This window comes from Trachurus trachurus (genome assembly GCF_905171665.1).
Source record: "Trachurus trachurus genome assembly, chromosome: 12".
NCBI lineage: Eukaryota > Metazoa > Chordata > Actinopteri > Carangiformes > Carangidae > Trachurus > Trachurus trachurus.
The window spans coordinates 10,171,414-10,177,413 of record NC_139908.1 but is presented as its reverse complement, the minus strand read 5'-3'; positions in this window follow the sequence as shown (position 1 = coordinate 10,177,413).

The window sequence follows — 6,000 nt, the reverse complement described above, 5'->3', positions numbered from 1 at the left end:
AGCTGGATGTCCTCCGCATGTCCATCTATTACACAAAGATTCACCTTTTCCTCGTCCACAGTGAAGGACATGTGGGCTATGAAACAGTGACAGAAGTGGCATTACAATGTTAGTGAACAGAGCCATGTACCTCTCTGTGCTGTGACTACGGCCCCCCATTATCATTTGTCCTCATTAGCTTCCTGTCATCTATCAGTTGTGGGCAGTTGGAGCAGAAGAGGCTAAATCACGACGTAATTCATTCTTGATGGATTTCATAATGTTCTCAAGTCCTTAAGTATGCAGCTCGTAGAATATGCCATTCGCCATCTATACCCAAATGATGACACACATACACACACAATATTATTCAGCCTCATCTACAACCAAGCGAAAGCTTTTGGCTTTACTCCATTGGCCTAAGTGATTGGCTATTGATTCTTCGTACATTTAATCCACTTACCTGACGTCTTTCCTGCTGACAGAGGACAGTAGCAGACACAAAGCAGCATCTTGTAAAGGTGACCCAGCTACCTGCTGAACCAAAGCACACATGGACCCTGCAGACCTCTTCTTACCTCCTTCTCCATTCTTCATGCAACTACATGCAACAGCATGAGGACCTTATTGGAGAGACTTTTCAAAAGACCGGACACTAGGATGTGCAGGTCTTTGGGATGCAGGTGCAACAGAATTGACTTCAACAAGACAGGAGTAAAAGAAAAGTAGGTTTTAAAAGTCACAACCTTTGACAAAAAGTTGAGTTGGGTGGTGAGTTCATGTGTCGAACAGGCAAAAAAACAGGTTACGATGCCAAACTTTTTTATGAGATTTGTAGTTTTTTTTTCTTTTGTTAGACTGATATAGTCAATAATATCTCTTCTAGTATTTTCTGTAGAGGATGCAGATAGAATAGAGGAATAGAGGAATCTATAACAAGGAAGTTTGTGTATTAGTGGCGTCCAGCAGCAAAAACACACAAATTGATATCTACATTCAGTTGAGGCCTAGTGTGTTTGGTTGACAGCAGAGAGGTGCAGATCTGAAGATCCAAGAACCGCTCAAGCACTTTTTTTTGGTCACATCTTTGAAGGTTTTTAAGAAAAAAAAACCATGTCGTGGTACATGGTATCTGTGGCTTTTGCCCTCTCCTCTGCCTGCCAGCGCCCTCCGGGGCTTTGATCTCGTCCACGGCAGTTCGATCTGGGCCTCAGCTGTGGGAAGAAGAAAAAAAAAAAAGCAGCAGTAGGGGCTTAACAGGACAGAGCCCAGTAGATAGCAGGTGCTGGAACCGTGACCTTCCCATCCCAGGCCGGCATTCCTGGCTGTCAGACCGGCCGAAGTCTGTGCATGCACTGTCTCCAGCCACACCATCTGGAGCTGTTTGTCCTGCTGCGCTGCGTTCAAATAGAAGAGCATCCGAAACGCTTCAAGCACTCATCGACGACACCGCAGTACCACAGCGGCTTTGATTAAGGGCGATAAAAGCCTTGAAGGGGCTGTGATGCTGGTTGCTATGCTCACACCTCCCAGCTGCAGAATAAATACACAGACAGACATCCCTCTGTCTTTGAGTTTAGAGCTACTGGACGTCCACAGGAGCTGCAGCCAAGGTGTTTGGAGACTCTGATTCTGGGCGGATGTGTACGATCAGCACCCAAGAGACTTTGAAGTTTGTATTTGAGCCATGACCACACTTTTGTGCATCGCTGGCAAATCTTGTGAGAGACATTTAATCGGCGATAAGCGACACCACAATGGCTTCTCTCACTGTCGTTTCCAGCTTGGAGTGCAGAATCCTGCAGAAGAGGAGAAATCTGTTCCCCATCCTCTCCACACCTCTTATCATAAGCAGCCCGGCCGTGAGCTTCACGTCTCAGCAGCCCCGACCGACGCACTGGGAAATCACCTTGTCACATATTCGGTCAAATGCACATGGTACATGTCAGGAAGACTGATGTTACCCAGTCGGCTAATAAAGTCAACATACGGGAATAAGAGAGTCAAACAGTACTTTTCCGTAGTCCTCGTTTAGCTGTAAACTGTCGTGCCGTAGACTGCATGGGCCCAGTTGTGCAGAACATCTAAAGTTCAGATTTTCCTGAATTATAAGATCCTCAGACTCCAGAACTTTGTTGACAGCTTGTCGATCCAACATGGCGGCGCTTTACCTTTTGATGTAGCGTTAGAAAGTGTTTGAAGTAGTTTAAACCGCAAGTTTATTTTGAAAAAAGAGCAACGTTTAGTGTTTTTCTCCTCATCGGATTTCTGCGCTTTACATACGTCATCAGGTATTGATTGATGCTATAAGCTACGTACAGATGCATTTGATAGACATTCGTAGCGCCCAATAAACAGCTCTGGGTCTTTATAAACCACGCCCCAAATACGAAAAATTAACGGGTGGTTCCCAGTTGTGTAGAACATCTAGAATTCAGATTTTCCTGAATCTTAAGATCCTCAGACTCCAGGGCGACGACGACGAGGGAACCGGAAGTGCACACATGCTAACAGATGTCATATGTTGTCATGAACTCGCTCTGACTTTTGCTTCATCATCTGGTCCACGTGTGCACACACATACACACACATACACACGCACACAGCATCCAGCTGCCAGTGTTGAGTTTCTGGAGAAAAGAGAAGAAAAAACTTGTGTTTGTGTGTTTAATAATGAGCTATCAACCACGTACGACATCCGCACATTATCGCGTGATGTGGGTCACCACCTCGGGGTGCAGATATGGGATCCCCTCGCTCGGCCTGAACTCCATCACCTTCCTCTTTTTTCCCTCCCTCTCTCGCTTTCCTTGTCGCCCTCAGCTCTGCAGGTTAGGACTAATGTAATCACAAACCCCCGCAGACGGGCCAGCGCGGGAGACAGAAGCCGGGCCAGACCTACAGGTATTCTAAACTGGTTACATTAGACCAAACAGGCCATCTGTCTCCCTCTGTAATTGGACACTGTGGATTAGAAGGAGACGGCAGCGTTTCCCAGCCAAGTGGGCTAGTTACTGTTTATTTGGAATTAATTACCAAGGAGAGTGGAAACCTCGCAGCTCCCTAAGAGTGAATCCAGACACTTGAGTTCCTGGGGATGAGAGAGAGAGAGAGAGAGAGAGAGAGAGAGGAAGGAAGGAGGAGAGTGCCATATCGGCGCTGACTGTGGCAACAAAGCCGGGGACAGTTGGGGGAGTGGAGGTGGAGAAGGTGTTTGACGCCACTCTGTCATATAAGAGCAGCTGATGTTTATTATGTTTGAATCTCAGATGATGATGGTGATGGTGATGATGATGTTGATGAGGAGGAGGTGGAGGTGGAGGATGCAGCTGGAAGAGGAAGGTGGAGGATGAGAACAAAAGCTTTTACAGGCCCTTCTCCGATTCGGCCACTGAGGCAGCGAATGAATGGATTTCTTCAGCGGCGGTAACGGGTATCCTGGTGTGATGCCATTAGCTGCTCTCATTGCCGTGGGTGCTTTCCAAGAGTTGAGTGAAAGGACAAGAGTATATATCTCTTAAGGCCTGTGAGAACGGAGCATCTAGCCTGGCACCAACACTTCTCATTTGATCCTTTTTGGCCCCCCCGACCCCCTATCCCTCCTCTCTCCCCCCCCCGTCTTTCACAGAAATCACTGTGTACACCACTGGAAATGCTGCACAGACTTGTTTTGATGTGTTTTGACAAGCAGGGAAATGAATGAATCCACAAAAAACACAGGCGTCTCTTTAAAAGCTGCTCTTTTTATTGTATCTACTTTAAAAAAAAAAAAAAAAAAAATGTTGGTGAAGGGGCTGTATCACTGCATTTTTTTCACTATGCTAAAAATTTCAGTTTGCATGCAGTGAAATAAATGTACAGGTGAGACAACGCAATAAATTAGCATATAATTTACATTTGAAAAAAAAAGAAAAAGAAATTAGTAACAGTGTACCAACATTAATACAAAGAATATAAAATATACGCAACTAATCACATGATGCTTTTTCATTTTCTCTTGCACTTTAGGTACAGGTAATAATAATAGCAATGTGACATTCAAACATCCAAGTTCACAGCAATGAGTACCAGTTTGATTGATTTCACTTCTCTTTTTTTTCTGGAGGCTCCACCTCTCCCGCAGCCAGTGGATGAGTAAGTCCAAGTGATCCCCTCCCCCTCCTCCTCCCCCCTCCCCTCCCCCTGACTGCCTCATTCAAGGTTTGGTAACCACTAAAATCTGCTTGACATTGTCATACTGAAGGTGGCTACAAAAAAGTAGCAGCAGCAAAATTAGAAATTAGTTGTTAACAGCTTCGATGAGATCCTTGCACACTCCTGCATTGTCTCTCAGATTTCTCCTCCTCCTCCTCCTCCTCCTCTCCCTCTTCCTCCTCCGTATAACGAGTGTGTGATGGAGATAGGTGTTCCCTTTCGTAAAACCCCATTACGCCAGCAGATATGTCACCTGGGTAAAAAGGGTTTCAGTTACAACTGGGCTGAGTGTCCATTGTGTTGGTAGCACAAAAAAAACAACAATAAATGAAAAAAAAAAAAAAAATTCCCAGTGTGAGGTATAAACAGATACACAAACAAAAACAATAACATGACCAGCATTTACCAACAGAGATATTGACAGGATATTATTTCATATTGTTTGGATCCAGCCTCACGTTTTTAAGCACTGAATGGAGAGAGGGCTGAATGGAAGCGACCACTTGATAGCACCAGAAGCCTGGGAAGGCTGTAACCCTCGGAGCAGAGCAGGAGAAAAGGAAGAGGTAAACACAGTACTCCATGGAAATAAAAAATAAAAATAAAAACAATAAAATAAAAAAGAAGGGAAAGCACCATTGAGTTGGCTGTTGTTGTTGTATTTTTTCTCCTTCTCTTTTTGCTGATGATGAGAAGGAAAGGAAACGAGGATGAGGGAGTAGAGTAACTTTATCTGAAGCCTGGATACGTGTTCTGGCAACTTATCCACAATCAGTGTGATGTGTGTGTATATTTAGCCCTGGCCCGTTATTTAAAGGAATAGTCAGACATTTATTCTTTGCAGAAGATTTAGATGAGAAGATCGATACCATTTTACACAGTGGTTGGCAGAATCTCTAGTCCTGGAGGTGTGTTGCATCTAATTTTAAAAAGTCTGATCTAATCTAATTTGATTCATGATGTTTTTCCACCACCAGAGACACCAAAAGGGCTGGCAGCTCTTTTCTGTACAGTAGGCTACCTTGTGTAGCTGGAAAAGATACGTTAACATCTCTTTGTTCCCACTTTTTGAATTACCTTGTTTCAACCATACAAAAAAAAAGTGTCAGATATTGAACGGAGGGTTTATTTGATGGACTATATCTTAGCTGGACCTCGCCGCCAGGAGAGAGCCAAAACGTTAAGGTAATAATAGCCACACAGGGTATTGAAACCTCTGTACTTCTTGCACATTGGGTCCAAAAAGCAGTTTTCCCATTGGAAATTGGACAGGGAGCAGCTGTGAGACGGTGAATTTATATTTATGCTTGGTCAAAGTTACATTTGGGAAATCCAGGAGAATCATGGTTGAACTATTTTTATCCCATTTACATGGCAGCGGGGAAGTCAGCTTCCTGAAAGACCATGAAATGATCATCATGTGATAGCCTAACAAAGAGCTATCACATTTACAGAAGGAGAAGGAGATGTAACGTGTTGAGCTGCTACATTAGCTGTTGTACGTTTTGCGAAGTAGCAAACATTAGGATTAAAGGGACAATGAGGAGTTTGTATTTGGTTATAAAAAAGTCTCATATTAATGTGGAAGAATCTACGTCAATTTTCGATAAATATATCATTTTGTCTAATCGTTATTTTGTTATTATTTGGTGGTTGGCTCACCCAGCATTTCCTACTTTCAGTTTTGCGGACGCTGCCCGGCGGGTCATGGGAATAACGCCGCCGAATCACCGTTTATGGTCGACGGTATCTGATCGTCTTCGAACCTCCAACTTTCATTCTTGATCAATGAAAACATTCTTGCCAAATGTTTTCGCTTTCGTCCGT